The 16,799-nt window shown below is 37.7% G+C and overlaps 1 protein-coding gene across 5 annotated transcripts in view; it reads left to right on the top strand.

The window, feature by feature from the left end:
* The window catches only part of FHL5 (four and a half LIM domains 5), a 43,099-nt gene that overhangs the window by 290 nt on the left and 26,010 nt on the right, over positions 1-16,799 (top strand). Inside the window, exons 2-3 of one of the 5 annotated variants that reach the window (XM_077903033.1) lie at positions 471-492; positions 1,164-1,274. The exons of 1 other annotated variant lie outside the window; for it this stretch is intronic. The gene's annotated coding sequence lies outside the window, so the exon portion shown is untranslated. Of the gene's footprint in view, positions 1-470; positions 493-1,161; positions 1,275-8,955; positions 8,981-16,799 lie in introns of those variants that run through there. 3 more of the 5 variants (XM_077903036.1, XM_077903034.1, XM_077903035.1) reach the window with 3 other exon arrangements.

Raw genomic sequence — 16,799 nt, 5'->3', positions numbered from 1 at the left:
TTTTTTAATCAAGGAAAAAGAAAATACAGCATCTTTTTGAAATTTTTTAAAAATTTAAATATGCCCTTAATTTAGCCTAGGTAGTGGAAATTTGAGCATGTATATGAGTTGTCTGTATATGTACTTTGTATTTTAGACTTTTTGGAGCTTATCCAGATACTCCAAATACTAATTTTGGCAGGATTTCCCTTTAAGGATATCCTGCAGAGAATTTGTTACAATTCAAAGTAAAAATTGACAAGGAGTGCTTTTTCAGCCCAGTAGGAGTCAGCTATGTGCATATCACAAGACTTGGAGGAAACCCACTCACCCTCCTATTTCCTTCTGCAAAGCTGAAAAGGCTGCAATTGGGAGGGACCCTCAGATAGCTCTGGTGGTCCATTCTGTTCCTTTTGGAGTTGACATTTAAATGTGCTGGAGGAAAAAAAATAATCATCACATATTCTCCTTCCATACTCTTTAAACCACAGGAAAAAGCAGCCTCAAGAAAAAGTAAGTTTTGTTTTCTTTTCCGTAATGTTTCCTTTGTGTTTCTTTAGATGGTATTTCAGCTTTAATTTTTTTTTTTTAAGTATGAGACATTCTTATAGACTTTCTAGTGACTGCTTATGAGAAAATGTTTCCTTGGCAAGTAAGTGCGTATGTCAAAGTTGTTCAGAAACTTTTCAAAAGTCAGTTGAGCCAGCAGTTGTCAAATTTTATAAGCTGAGTTTTTCAGATTTCTCATTTCAATACTATGTTTGCGGAGGCCGCATAGTGGTCAGATAACTCTTTAGAGTTGCCTCCTATGTTATGAAAATGGTCTTTATACATGGGGGTATACCTTTGTTGCCATAAAAAGGGGGTGGCAGGATTCTGGGGACTTATTTGGCTTAATTTATTTAAATGACTAACTTTATTACTGCAGTTATTTTATGGCTGAGTCTATATATCCAGAGTACATTCGAAATCACTTACAGTTTTTAAGTGAGTTAGTGAGAATCCTGCTATCGTCAAGAAAAATCCACCTACTTTCCAGATGCAGGAAAGACCGTACCTAATATGAGGTTTTCGAAGACTGCAGTGAAATAAATATCTGTGTGTCTGACCAACACAAATACATAATGTGTTATAGGAATCTAAAGCTTTGCTTTTTTTTTTTTTTTTTTAATTATCCATGAGAGGCACAGAGAGAGAGGCAGACACAGGCAGAGGGAGAAGCAGGCTCCCTGAGGGGGACTCGATCCCAGGACCCGGGATCACGACCTGAGCCAAAGGCAGACGCTCAACTCCAGGTATCCCAAAAGCATTGCTTCTTGAAGCAAACAGTGTTACTTCAGCAAAAACACGCATCCCACATGTTTACACTTTCTCCCTCACCAGTTTTTAGTCAGGCCCTCTTTACTGTCTGTCAGCCATTTGAAAAGTGAATGCAACCCCTCAGCTGTCAGTTTGAGGTTCAAAAATGTGGAAACTAAAAAAACATCATTAGTAAAATGTGTAATCCTTATAAATAAAACGTAAGAAAATCCTCAAGTCATTTTAGCTGTCATTTCACATCCACAATATCATCCTGTATAAATGCTAGCATTTTCATTAGCAAAGGCTATAGATTAATATTTAACACAAATACTGCAAACATGTGTCAAACAAGGTATTTCGTAACATATTTGTTATGATATATGCCTGCAGCCACGATCCAAATTGTTTGATGGGGAAGGTAAACTCCGATGTCTGTTTTCCACACTTGCTCTATTTATTTCCACATGTTCTCATTAGTTGCCAATTCCGAGCCTGTCCTACCTAAGAGCAGCACATTTGCATTTTAATGTCACATCACCTCACTGACAAGTTTACCTCTCATTTTTATTATACTTGCCAACAACGTTTTGAAAAAAGGTGGATTAATTTGGGTTCCTTAGGTGAGCCTCGTCACTTTCTACTGTAATATTGAAAATAAATGTTCTTCTAGAACACATTGGAAGAACTTTGATTTGTTTTTTATGTTTTCAATCTAGGAAACATGATTCTTTAGAATTGAAAACCAGATACTTGGGTTCACATGGGAAGTTCTGAGTCAGATGTCAGTTAAACTAACATGTATTTCCGTGTTCTTGTAATTGTCTTTTTCCTCTCTGATTGTCATCATTTTTCTTGGCTACCTTTTGATCCCCTGGAAATGATCAGTTTGAGCATTTATCTATCTCCACAGACTACAGATGCCCTTAAGAATCTGACAAAACAAAACAACAAAAATGCCTATTGCAAATAGATTTTTTAATGACATTTGTGGGGTTGATAGACTCCTGAAATCTGCCCTCAGCTATTCTCTGGGGTCCTGATTATGAACCACTGTTTTCTGTGAAGCCAGAAACCTCAGCTTCAGGCATACCTTGGTGCCAGTGGGGGGGGTTCACCAAATCTTTAAAAAGATTAAGGTGGAAATACACCTCAACTGTCTCTCTAAACTCTCCTCATCCAAAGACAGGTATGGCTAAGGCGACGATTTTAGATAAAGGGTTAATTTTTAAAGCAGGTGCTTAGTTCATTCATGGCCATACTGTGTGTCATGGAAATAAAAGTGGAGTATTCAAGTAGTAGAACAATTCCTTTTGTAGACAGCCAGGCTTAGGATGGAAGGGTGATAGGATTAACCCACTGAAGACCCCAGACTGTGGAATAGATAGCTGCAGAGAGGTCTTCCTGTTTCTCTGATCATCCTCCCAATCTCCATACCTGCCCACTGGAACATAAAAGGAAAGATCTAAACAGGTGCCCTTTACCTCACACCCTCACTTCAGGGCTCACAGTCTTTAACTTTCCCTTCTTTATTGGCTCCTCCCATCAGCACTTAAACATGCTCACATTTCCTATCTTAAAATGCCTCTGCTTCATTACTGAGCTCCTCCAGTTCTCTCCCTCAGCTTCGTAGATCAATCTCCTGAAGAGTTGTCTACACTCTATTAATCTCTACCTCTTCTTGAGTCCCACTTCTCAGTCTATTGCAGTCTGCTTCATCCTCACCAGTTTTCCCCAGCTCTCATGGAGCTTATCAATCACTAGCATATCGCTATATCCGGCAGACATTTCCCGTTATCTATTCAGTGTCTCAAATCAATTTAACCCACTTTCCGCACCTTGAGACACTCTCGACACAGGGCTTCCATGATCCCAAACTCTTGGTTCTCTCCTACCAAGACCACCCTTCTCGGTCTGTTGTGCAGATTCCCCTTCTCCTCTTCTGTATCCTGGACTCCTTTTCTCTTTCTGGACAGTACCATTGCCTCAGTTATCATCTGTTCTATAGGCTAATGAATCCAAAATCTAGATCTGAGATATTTTCTCTGAGCTATTGTCCGCTGGATACAGAACTACCCAGAGGAGGCTTGGATTCCAGTGAGCAAAAAGGAGGAGGAGGGAGGAACATCAGGGACAACCAGGACTTGCCCTAAGACCCCTTCCAACTTGCTCAATTAAGTTAGATGGTTTCTCTGCCATTTTTTATGGTTTCCAGTGTACTTTTAGGACCTGGCTAAACAGCTCTACTTAGCTGCCCCAAAGTCTCAAATCTCATGATTTAATCTAAAAGTAAATTCATCATTTCCCTCTCCTACCCCCCACCTTACTTCCCTCCAGTAGACTCTTATATAGTAAATGACACCATGATGAAATCATTTGCTCAAGCCAGAAACTTGAGGGAACTAACTCCTACCCTCCCTCAACTTAGATATCTTTGGAGACCCAAAGCATCTTCCAAGTTCTGGCAAGACTGCCTTGGGCATTCTCCTACACTTCTCCTATGTCACTACCACCGTCTGATTTCAGGCTGCCATCTTCCTTCACTTGGTGAACAGTAGCCCTTTCACTGGTCTCCTTGCCTCCAGAATTGTCCTCTTCTACTGCATTCTCCTTTCTGAAGCCAGAACGATTGACCTACAACAATTGGGCTAAACACACATGTAATTTTGCCAACCTCTCACTTCACACTTTCCCTTGACTCCCTATTGGCCTTAAGATAATGTCCAGATTCCTTCTCAAGGTTAAGGAGAAACAACATAGGGGATTAAAATAGATCTCTTCAGAGGTTAAGGAGCTCAGATAGGACCTGGTCTTTGTTAAAATGCAGATTCTGGTTCTGTAGGTCTGGGTTGATGCCTGAGTATTTACATTTCTAACCAGCTTCCAAGTGAAGCTGATAATACTTATCCAAGGACCATGCTTCTCATATCACACTGGCTGGAGTTCAAGTCCCACCTGTGTCACTCCCTAGGTCTGGGAACTTGAAGAAGTCACGTAGCCTCTGTGTGTCTCTTTTTCCTTGTATATAAAGTGGAGATTATGATGCTATACCTTTTTCCTAGGTTTGTTATGAGAAATAAACACCTCATATAAAAACTACTTGCAACATTGCCTGGTACAGAGTATTAACACTTGTCAAGACCTCGAATAACATTGCCTCTCCATTCTCCAAACCAATTTTTACTATGGCACTGATGTGCATGTGTGCACACACACACGCTCACACAAACTACTGCTCACTCATACCGAATGATCTTCAGCAGATTAAGAATAGAGCAAATGCCTCTTTTCTGTCAAGCTTCTATAGGCATATTTTGGCAGAGCCCTCTGCACACAGACCTAACTCAGCTCAGTCACCCTCATCTTTTAGATCTCACAGTTCAGGTGCTGCATCTTTCAGGAAGTATTTACAGACTACCCTCCACCCAAGTCCACATTATGTACCACTTTTGTGTATTCTCACATTACTGGTGTGCCCTCTGATCTCACATTATAATCTAATTTATCTGCATCTCCTAAAAGACTATCTGTGTCTGTAGACTAAAGGACTGTGGCAATTATTGCTGACTTTCTAGTATCTCACACACTCTTTTGTAGGTTGCAGGGATCGATAAGGAATGAATGCATTTTATAGATACATTTCCAAAGACCTGTAAAATGAGAAATGGAGACAAGGATCAGAAAGCTTTAAGATCTGGTTTTAAAAACGGGAAATAGGGCAGCCCGGGTGGCTCAGCGGTTTAGCGCCGCCTTCAGCCCAGGGTGTGATCCTGGAGACCCGGGATCGAGTCCCACATTGGGCTCCCTGTGTGGAGCCTGCTTCTCCCTCTGTCTGTGTCTCTACCTCTCTCTCTCTGTATGTCTCTCATGAATAAATAAATAAATAAAATCTTTAAAAAATATAAATTTAAAAAGGAAAATATTGGATGTAACCCTCCAAAATCTCTTCTGGGTTCGACTGTTAACACACTGGAAAGGGAGGGAAAAGTTTCAAATTCACAGAATAAATAAACAAGGTTAAAAAGTCAATGAAATGGCCATAGTGTGATACAGAGAAGAGAGTCAAGGCTTTGAAGTCTGGTCCATGTGGACCATTCATGTGGAGTGCCCTATGAACTCAGACAAATGAGTTTGCTCCCTGCCTTAAAGATGAAATAAAAGCACCCATTTTGTAGAATTTTGTATTACAGTAAAAGTCATTTTTTATTTTTATTCTCAAATTCTTCTGTAATACTTTTGTGGCTACTAGTAAATATTTGAGATACTCCTTTGCTAATTCATTTTGCCAGAGCAGTACTCACCAAATGGATCCTATGTTTTATTTTTCAGTAGATTACTTTGATGTATCAGATTCTCCCTTCATGTTAAAGAATACATTCTCTGAGTTTATTTGCAGTTTAATCACAATTATAACACTGAAGATGGTGGGGAATGGGCTTCGGGTTTCCTGTCTTCCAGCTTAACTCTTTTCTCTTTAATGATTCTTTATAGCTATTCATTAGACAATTTAATTAACATGGTCATGTAACTCCTAATGTTTGAAGAGTATTAATAGTTGTCCAGATCGAGATATCAAACTTTTTTTCAGATCCAAAAAGTCCTACATGAGGTCATTCATTCATTCATATATTCACTCATTCATTCATCAAGTAGACCAAGCCAGTATAGCACCTAAAGAAAAACTGATCAAATTGTTCAGTTTTCTTTAGAGCATGAATCTCTACATTAAGTTGATGGCCAGTTCCTGAGTCTCCTATGAACAAGAAATGGTCTATCATAAATTTTGATCAAATGCCTCTCAGTATAGAACAATGCTTTGATTTTGTGGAAAACTGTGTCTTAACATAAAGATCAACATTTCTTTCTCAGATTCATGAGTATAATTTGCATGCAGAAAACAATAAAAGAATCTGACACCAACTTGTCATACTACCTAAATGAAATATGATTTGATTTTTCAAAATGATTTCTGGTCTTATAATTGCATTCACTCTATTAATCCATTCTCTTGAACATTTTTATAGTTATACTGTCACTGAAGATTCTAATCTGTGAGTTTTTTTAATTAAATAACTGTACTCTTAAGTTTGTTCAATATTTTATTTTTCCTTATTATTAAAGTGATACATTGTACAATTTTTATAAAGTAATGAACAGTGAAAATGTTTTTTAAAAATCCATAACTTCAATCAAGAGGCCTAACATTTGAGCATAATTTTTTCTAAACTTGTTTTCTACTCTTTAATACTATTTATGTGGTTGAGATCACACTTATTATTCACTGCATACTTTTTTTCTTTTTTTTACTAAAAGCAACATCGGTTCCATTTTGCCATGTCATTAAATACTTTTCCAAGTACCATATTAATAATTTCTAGTATTATTTTAAAAGTCAGTTAATAATTTTATATTCTTTTAAGCAGCTTGTAGAAGTCCTTTTCAAATCCTAAACTTAAGCATGCAGTCAACAAAATATAACTAAAAAACAAAAAATATACTTTGAAACTTTATATCAGGGATCAGTAAACGTTTTTTGTAAAGGGCTAGACAGTAAATATAGAGATTACTTAAAATAAAAGTAAAATTAAAAAAAAGAGCCATAGACTGTATATAAATGGAAGAGTGTGGCCATGTTCCAATAAAACTTCATTTATAGACACTGAAATTTAAATTTCATATCATTTAACATGTCAAACATCGTATTCTTCTTTTTTTTTTTTTCATCATTTAAAAATGTAAAAACTGTGTTTAAGTCTCAAGCCATACAAACACAGGCAATGGTTAGATTTTGGTCCTTGGGCTAGAGTTAGCAACCTCAAATCTGAAGCCTGGTTTCAAGAACCCTGGCTTCACCAGGTTTGAGAAGCTTCTGTGTTCACAAGCATATATATACATTCTTAAGAAGAGGTAAATAGCTTTTATTAGATGCTAAATAAATTCTTAAACTAGAATGTTGAAAAATCACTGTTTCAGATAATATACATGAAAGCACTTTGTAAACCATAATCATTTTTTTAAAGGTTTAATTCATTTATTTGAGAAAGACAGAGACAGAAAGTGCAAGAGAATGAGGGTGGGACAGAGGGAGAGGGAGAAGCAGACTCCACTGAGCAGGGAGTCTGATGTGGGAGCTCCATCCTAGAATCCTGGATCATGACCAGAGCCAAAATCAGCTGCTTAACTGACTGAGCCACTGAGGCACTCCAACCATAAATCATTATTAAAACACATATTGATACTTCACTTATGATGTTATTCAATTAAACCCCAGGTGATCTGAAAAAAATTGATTAATAGAAATAAATGTATGCCATTATCCAAATTGCACATGGGAAACTGCTACTTGAAATCCAAAAACCTTATAAATTATAACCTAAAGAGAAAATAGTTAAGTTAAATTCCCAAACACACTTAAACTAAGAATTAACAGTTATTCTGATTAAGGCAATTAGAATATGTATTCTGTTTGGTTTTTGACGGAGCCAAGAGCTTAGAAAGAATGCTATGCATTCCTTCATTTTAAGTTTTAAACTACAAAGCTAACATAATCAGAAAATCCTAAAATCCTAATTAAAAAAAAAGATTTTATTTATTTATTTGAGAGAGAGAGAGAGACAGAGAGCACAGAGAGAGAGAGAGAGAACATGAGCAGGGGGGAAGGGCAGAAGGAGAGGAAGAAACAGTCTCTGGGCTGGATCATGACCTGAGCACAAGGCAGACACTTAAAGACTGAGCCACCCAGGCGCCCCCAGAAAATCCTAATTTTTAAATGCCATAATTAATTAATTTATAAAATAATTAATAAAAGCTTGTGTGTATATATATATATATATATATATTACCTCTCTCCTCTCCTTTCCCCGTGTATGCATACAACACAGTATAACAGACTGAGGAATAAAACCACTTTTATTGTGACATACGTGTGGATGTGAAAGTTCCATTTAATCATGTGTCTCTACTTTTAGAGTTCTAAAACAATTGCGAAGTAGACACACGTGTCCTGTGTGAATCAATTCATTATCAGTTTTATTATTATTAAAGCTGAATTGGAAAACAAGGTTTCTTCCAAGACCTGCCCCTCCCAGCCCAGGGTGGGAAGAGAACGTGGGCTCCTTCCCTGGGCTGAACAGGGCAGTGGGCTCCCTCCAGGGCGGGGGGCAGTTGCCACCTGCGCACTGGCAATTTCCACCACAGTGATGGGGAGAGAGTGGGTTACCCTCGAGAGGACACCCTTTGCCCAGTTACCAGTTAAGTCGCTCAAGTGTAATAGAATCCGAGATCCAGGGGAGGGATGTTTTATTCCCATAATTTCAAAAGAGAAATTCCTTTAAACGACAAGTATAGAAACCTAAGGAAATGAGAGTTCTTTTTTTTTTTTTTTTTTTTTTAATGAGAGTTCTTATAGGATTTTTTCTCTCTCATGATTTTTAATTCAAAAAAGCATTCCTGGTTTCTTATAAATTTAAGTCCATCAATGTGAATTGCCTCAATGCCAAGTAAGAGATTTTTAGTTAGCAGTGATATCATAGACCTGCTTTTACAAAGTGTGATCTTCAGTTGACCAAGAAGAAAACAGTAGGCCAAAAATATTTGTAGCAATGTATGTTGAGTTTTCAAAGCTCTGACATGTAAAAATATTTAGTTTCAAAGTGACTTTTTTTTTTTTTGGTCCAGCTATGGTCGAAATGCTGCTCTCCAGGTATGGTCCTTGAAGCCACTCTCATAGTTGCTCCCGGGCTTGTCATCCATACCCCTCGGCATGCTACTGCACCACCTCCACAGCCGTGTGGACTCCCCACTGCTTAGGAACCTTTCCCCACCTTTTCCTAGAGAGACCTGCCTTACTCAACCTTCGAGACACAGCTCTAGAAGAAGGTTTACTTGGAAGTTTTCTAGAAATTTCCTGAAACTTCCAGAGCACCCCATGCATTTGTCCAAGTATTTCCACATTTCATCTCTCCTTTCTGCCCTCATTCTTCCATCTGCAATATTTACTGAATACTCAGCATATGCTGGTAATATGCTAGACACCGGGAATCTGGTGGGAACAGAGCATCTGTCCTGCCTGAAGTTCACTGTTGAGCGGGAAAGACAGATGATTAACTAGAGCTAAGGTGAACTGTTTGTGAGAAGTACGGAGCGAAGCATCATGGATGGCTCAGAGTTGGGGCCATGGCTGTTGGATATTGTTGGGTTTAAAAATGGAAGAGCCAGATTATGAAAGGTCTGGAATGCTATGCTAACGAACTTGGATTATGAAGGTCACAGGAAGTAGTGTGATTCAAACTCCAGGCATTTAAAGCCTCCGGGTTGGCCTTTATTTATAAAACGGGAGGAGAATGGCTCTTTGGCTCTAAACCTTTTAAGATTCTGTGGCCAAACTATCTTACATCTTTCTTCCTGCATTCACTCAACACATATTTGAGCCAAGCTCTGTTTCAGGTGCCAGGGACACAGCCCTGAACAAGGCAGGAGAGGCCTCTGCTTCTGCGTGTGTGACACAGTGGTGTGCCTTAAAAATTCATACACTGAGTAATGCTTCAGGTGAAAATGAAAATAATGCTAAATCTTAACCAATGTTTGTCAGTCAATACTGTGAACATTTGGTTTCCAAGGGAATGATAACAGATTTTCCCATTTACTTTCTCTACAAAATTAGCATGAGCAACCTGAGATCAACACACCATGTAGGTGTGAACCATGGTTGCCGAGTGAGCCAGTGAGCACTTGGACTGTGGTCATTTTCCTTTGACAGATGCCAAGAACCCACTTTGTCTAAATCTCTAAGACTGAAACAGATAAAAATTAAATTAAAGCTGGTTTTAAATATCACTGTCACCCCCTCCATCACCAATAAATTTTAAACTGTCAAGAGAGTAGTTTGAAATTATTGATTAGTGTTAGCACCAAAGCACAGGATATAGTACTGCCTTGTATCTTTTTAAATCACATTGTTGTAGGAAGAAGATTATTTTGCTTCAGGCAGAAACACTGGAAAAACTAGTTAACATTAACTTCCACCACCGGCCCCATATCCCCAACCCAAACACCCTCACACACACACACACACACACACCACACAGCACACATAGCCACACATATTCATATACACATAAACATACAAGCCACACACACACACACACACATATTCACAAACATACAAGCCACACGTACACACACATTACTTTCTTTTCTTTTCTTTTTTTTTTTTTTAACGTGAGGATGCAGAAAATGAAACCAAATGTGGTTTTGGATTTTTTTTCCCAACTCCAGAGTAAACCAATAATAACTATAATAAACAAAAGCTAAATTGAAATTGAATTGCCTTGAATGTTGGAGGGGACATGTACTTGCTTTTGAGGAGAATTGGTTTCTTTTGTACAGCTAGAGGCAGCTTGGCTTGAGCTACTGGATGCACCTCTCTGTTTATGCTTGTGAGGTTGTTACCTGGTCAGTAATTCAACCCTAGAGTGCCAGATACAAGTGAGGAGAGCTTTTGTTTCTTTTTTTTCTTTGGGAAAAATCACAGCAGGAACCAAAGCTGTCACTCCATACAAGCTCTGTGTCTATCTATGTATGAAAACAACAACAAACGGCTTCCATTAGAGCTGGAAATCTGAACTCTGGTGGAGGCTCTTCCACTAACTACTTTGTCAGCTTTAGAAAACAGTCAGTTTGCCTTCCTGAACTTCAGTTTTTCTCACTTACTAGATGAGAGGAACAAACTGGGGAATTTCAAAACATCCCTCCCAGCTCCTAGATTTAGTGGTTCTGTAAAAATGAGATTGGATCGGAAGCAGGTTTTTATATTATAGAGAAGCAAAAATATCAAAATGACTGCAGCAGTAAGAGGCCTTATCTCTGAATATCTTACTGTACCCATAGGGATTCCTTTTACTGAGTTTCCCAAAATTCTCTCCTGGGCTCTCCCTCCTCACCCTCCTCGTTCTGATGGTCAATTTTTTTTTTTTTAAGTATACTATTATAGATGAGATTGTGAAACTGATGGTCAATTTTTTTTAAAGTAGACTATTATAGACGAGATTGTGCAACTAATTTACTGGAGGGTGGAAGTGAATTGTTTCTCCTTGAGAAAACAAGGTCTCACAAAGCAGAGCTGAGAAACAAATTGTAAAAAATTACCAAAATGGTGGTAAATGTAAGATTCTTAAAGTGGGCCATGAAACTGATATCCAGTTTTGGCCGATCTTAAAATCTTTCATGTTTGTTTAACCACCTGGTCCTTTGTAGGTCACTCATTACAAAGTCGTAATCAAGTCTAAAAAGAAGCTTGCTAAAATGCATGCAAATGACAAACATGGTAAATAAAGTAGTGTATGAGATTTTTAAAATTCATTTTGATTAGCAGTGTGGGTGCTTACAAAATTTTATTTAGAAGATATATTCCATTTTTCCTAATCTTTCTGGAAAGTAACTATGAATACCATCTTCAGTATTTAGTTTCCATATCTGTAAAATTAGTTGAAACTGATCTATCTCTTCTAGTTCTTATAGTCTATGATCAGGAACAAGACAGTGAAATAAATTTAGTCTTTATATTTCTGTTAAGATTTTATTTAATTTTTAAAATAGGCCATGATTGTATTTGGAATGAAATACAAAAGGTACAAAAGGCTATATAGAGCAAAAAGTGAATCTCCCCACCTTCCCTGTCTATTCATCACACCGGGTCTTATGGATTCTTCAAGAATGACTCTAAGTTTGTTTGTTCTTTTTAAGAGAAAGTGCATGAGCCCAGGGGTTGAGGCAGAGGGAGAGAGAACCCTAAGCAAACTCCACGCCCAGCCAGCACTGAGCCAGAGGACATGGGGCTGGATCTCATGACCCTGAGATCATGATCTGAGCTGAAATCAAGAGTTGGATGCTTAGCCAACTGAGTCACCCAGGCCCCCTGACTCTAAGTACTTTTTAAGTGAAATGTCAGTTGATAAGCCAAGATTGGCTTTGATCAATACTATATATTACAATATTAGGATAACAAATTGTAGATGTTCTTAAAATTTTGTCATTTTCCATCTACAGTTACTCTAATCTCTATATACTTTCCCCCTCGGCAATGTTTATACTTGCATAACTCATCATTGTTTGTAAGGTATTTCAGTATATGTTATCTCATTTGCTCCAAAACATCGTTTATGGATATCATTTACAATATTCTATTTCTGCAAGGCAGAATAAAAATACCATTTTTTTTTTACTATATATATATTTAGGTGTTGCCAAAATGCCAAACAGGTTGCTGATAACTGGTTTTATAAAATGTTACTGGTACCCGTCCCAAAAACCCAACTGAAAGTTAAGAATTTGATGATAGGGACACCTGGGGGGCTCAATCAGTTAAGGGTCTACCTTCAGCTCAGGTCGTGATCTCGGAGTCCTGGGATTGAGCCCTGAGTCTGGCTCTCTGGTCAGCAGGGAATCTGCTCCTCTATCTCTCTATCTCTCTCTCACTCTTGCTCCCTCTCAAATAACTTTAACTTTTTAAAATTAAATAATTAAAGAATTTGGCGATAGATTAGAAATGTCATGCATATGACAAGGAGCGCATATGCCTTATCACCCGCCCTTAGTAACAGGCTGCTGGGCTTTATGGAAGTGCTTGGGATTGTATCCTCCCAGGTCCATGAGCTCCTCCCATCAAAGGTCCAGCCCTCCTCTCTCCAGCCCTCAATACGCTCCGTTGGAATCAAAAAGCTACAGGACCTATTAATTTTGAAAACAGAATAAAAAGATCCAAAGAAAGAGCAAATACCTACTCCATGCTTACAATCATCTGCAAAGCTGCTGATAGGCTTGCAAAGAGATAGGATCCTTGTTATCCTTTGATTTGACCTATCAGTTCAGAGGAAAAGAAAGGGTATCTGGCGCCTCCGCTCCAGAAATCAAGGAAAGGATGCCTGAAGAGTGCTTCAAGTCACTGGGGAATTATATGATGCCCCCAGCAGAAAATTCTAAGGCTGGAGGTGCTGTAGCTGCTCTTGAGCCATCATTACTTCAATAAAATAGAAATCCTTTAATAATTACCATCAGTTTTATCCAAGACATTTTTGAAGTTGACCCAGTAAGTATGGGGTACTCCTAGTCTTCAAATGGAGTGCAGAAATGAGTAAGACACAGTGGTTGCTCTCAGTGACATTATGACTATAAGAAATACAACAAACCTCCAGAACATTTATAATACAAGGTAGAATGTAAACAATATCTAAGAGAAACACATAAGGCATTCATTAAACATTCATAATACAATTTATAAATGTGCCTTTATATACCTTAAAATTCAGAAGTGTCTTCAGCTTTAAGTCTGAGATGAAATATAGAACTTGTTGACAGGCTGTCCTTATTTCAGAAGGTCCAAAAAGGAGCTCATCTTTCAGCATGGCGTTTTATGAATTTGAAGATCATAAACCAACAGAAGCTATAATGCACATTAATGCCAGGATATATGAAAGCCAATATACTGTATGGCTAGACTTGACTTATACTCAGGAAAGAATTATGTGATTGTGAAATCTTAATTATTGCTCTTAGTTAAATGGCCAAAAGTTCTTCCTAACTAATTTGTTTAACTGGAGTTGTCATTTAAGTAAGTCATGGATTTTAAAAACTACCTTATAGGCTCTGTTAGATAAAAAATGCATATCTCATTTTATATTGGCTACTTTCCAAATAAAGAACACTCTTCATTTTCTTGGATAATTTCTAATACTGTTTTATCAGAATACAAATGGTTTATTTCTTGATTTTAAAAAATATTTGTTTTAAAGAAAATCACAGAAAGTATTTTTTTTTTTGCTTCATTCACCTATAAGGAGTATGTACTTTTAGTTATTTTAAGATTTTATAGGTTCAGATGAATTGACGGTCCTGTGATGATTAGAGCACTCGGCACAGTGCCTAGAACCATGGTTATTAAGGTATCCTGCTCTCAAGCCATTGTTTAAATTGAACATGTTTGTCATCCTCTTAAGGTGAATTAATTGAGCAAGGATTGAGCTTTCTCATCACTAATTATGGAGGGAAATTAGAGGTTATTTTAAAACATTGGGAAAATAAAATAGCCATCTTGGCTTTACAATGATCAATTCACAATCTCTTTATAACACATGATATTGAACTCAAAAATGGAAAGAAAAAAAGTACAAAAGACATTGTATTTCCTCTCTGATGAAGTAATTCCCCAGGCCATAGCAAATTTTTCATGTGATCTCGTACAAACACTTGGTCCTATGGGGTGATTCCGTTGGTTAGTGTGTGTTACGTCTAGACATGGTCAAGGCTCCAGATTCAGTCCTTCCTCAGTAGACTTAGTTTTTACAATGGCAGATCACGCTTCTTGCTAAATAAGTTTGTATTTGTCATTAGATGCAGGGGGAAGCAGATAGAAACAGTGTTAAATAGATGAATCAAAGGAGGTCCCTCCTCAGTGCTCAGAAAACAGCTATTAGTGTTTACATATTGATAGTACTTAATGAGTATGATGAAGGTAATCTTCAGATGAAAGGAAGACCAACAAAACAAACTGATACAATTACTACCCTTGAGGAATTCCATAGAGAATTTTTTGAATTTTCCAAAAAGTATAGAGGAGGCAGGGGAAATACTTTCTAATATTTATATTAGATCTGCAGTGTCCTCATAGACTCCATCTGTAGGAAATGGGGTTGATTCGGGGGATTCATATATAAGAAGCATTCACCCTACCCTACCATGTGCTGACCCTATGCTAAATACTTTTAGATAAACTGTCTCTTTTAGTGCTGTCCCTTTGTTTACCAAACCCTGCACTTAATCAGAATCTCAACCAGACTTTGAGGAGACCCTAAGTCCGCCTGGGAACTGGATGCGCTCTTCCAGAACACCTTTTACCGAAATAACAGCAATTTTGCAGGAAGTAGAAGAGAAACTCAACTTACACCTACTGAAGTGCCTGTGGTTCCTTTGTGATCAAAATTGTACAAGCAAACTTGATGATGAATTTAAAACCAGAAAATTGGGATCTGAATAGAAAGAGGTTTAGATAATATAGTTTCATCGTAAAAGGAGGTTTCTTTTGGTCTCGAAATTTTTCTTTCTTTTTATTTAAAGATTTTTATTTATTTATTCATGAGACACACACACACACACACACACACAGAGGGAGAGAGAGAGAGAGAGAGAGAGAGGCAGAAACACAGGCAGAGGGAGAAGCAGGCTCCATGCAGGGAGCCCAATGTGGGACTCGATCCAGGGTCTCCAGGATCACACGCTGGGCTGAAGGCGGCGCTAAACCACTGAGCCACCTGGGCTGCCCTTGAAAATTTTCTTATATCCCAGTGAGGGAAAAAAAAAAAATCAAGGATAGCATTAAACTTATATATTTCATAAGAGCTCTACTTCTTTTATTTTTAAAGAACATAATGTTTGATAAAATATAGTTATATGTTACCATGATATATTTTACTATTTCAGTAATAGCTGACTTAATTAAGTGATTCTGAATGTAATCCCCCCAAGAAAACCATCAAAGCACTTTCTCTTCTTCGTTAGTATCCATAGGACAAATTAAACAGATGGAAAGCTCTGTCAGCTGTTTTGTTTCATGGGAGAGTAGTTCATCAGCTCTCAGGAGAATTCGTATTTGACCTCTCCACACAAGACATTCAGCTTCCAACAAACTGGGCTTGCAAATATGTCCCTAGAGACTAATATCAAACATTCCACCACAATTCTATGATGCTTCTTTTAGGTTATTTTTGATTGATGGCCTGAAGTTATGGCTTAAGTTATTTTTAAAATTGTTTGTTGAGTTTTTAAAAAGTAGTGTTTGAGGGGGGAAGAAAATAGCCTCCTTCTTCAAAATGGGAACTACAATTATAATTGCATATTTTCCATCAAGTCAAGTACACCTACAGCTAACTTACTCATGACTTTCCCATTCTTCATCTCACTCGATTCTTGGGTGGGATCCTGAGCAGCTATTGTTGTTCTCATTTATAGTTAAGGAATATAAGGGCCAGAAGGCTAAATGGTTTCCACAACAGTGGATAAGTTACATGCTAGTGCAAAAGCAACCATGCAACAATCTACAGTTTCTGATTTTTAACCTAGTTCTTCTCAATATGTTATGTCTTGGGTTACAAGCAAAAACAGGTAAGAAAGTACATGCAGGTCTGCTGAACTCAGCCCTCAGAATCAGGAAAAGAAAGAAAAACCTAAAAGTAGAACTTCTTTCCAGTTATCCTAACTCCTTCATGTTTTTAAAATATGTGCATTTTGATTTATTCTGCTGTAGAACATACACTTATCCCATCTGGCCTAGTTTACACAGACTTTGGAAGATCTACTTTTTCATATATCTCATTTAACTCCCCCAAACTTTGTCAAATTCAGTCACTCAAACAGCATTTCAACTAACATCAGAGATGTCAGAAGACAAAGACCTTGGTGATCTTGGTAAAGACATGGTTTGTCTCAAAATGTTATGTGCGCAGACTCGAAAAAGCCAGTGTAACTTCCAA

Source organism: Canis aureus, chromosome 7, assembly GCF_053574225.1.
Source record: "Canis aureus isolate CA01 chromosome 7, VMU_Caureus_v.1.0, whole genome shotgun sequence".
NCBI classification, from domain to species: Eukaryota; Metazoa; Chordata; class Mammalia; order Carnivora; family Canidae; genus Canis; species Canis aureus.
This window is presented reverse-complemented; position numbering and strand designations above follow the sequence as displayed.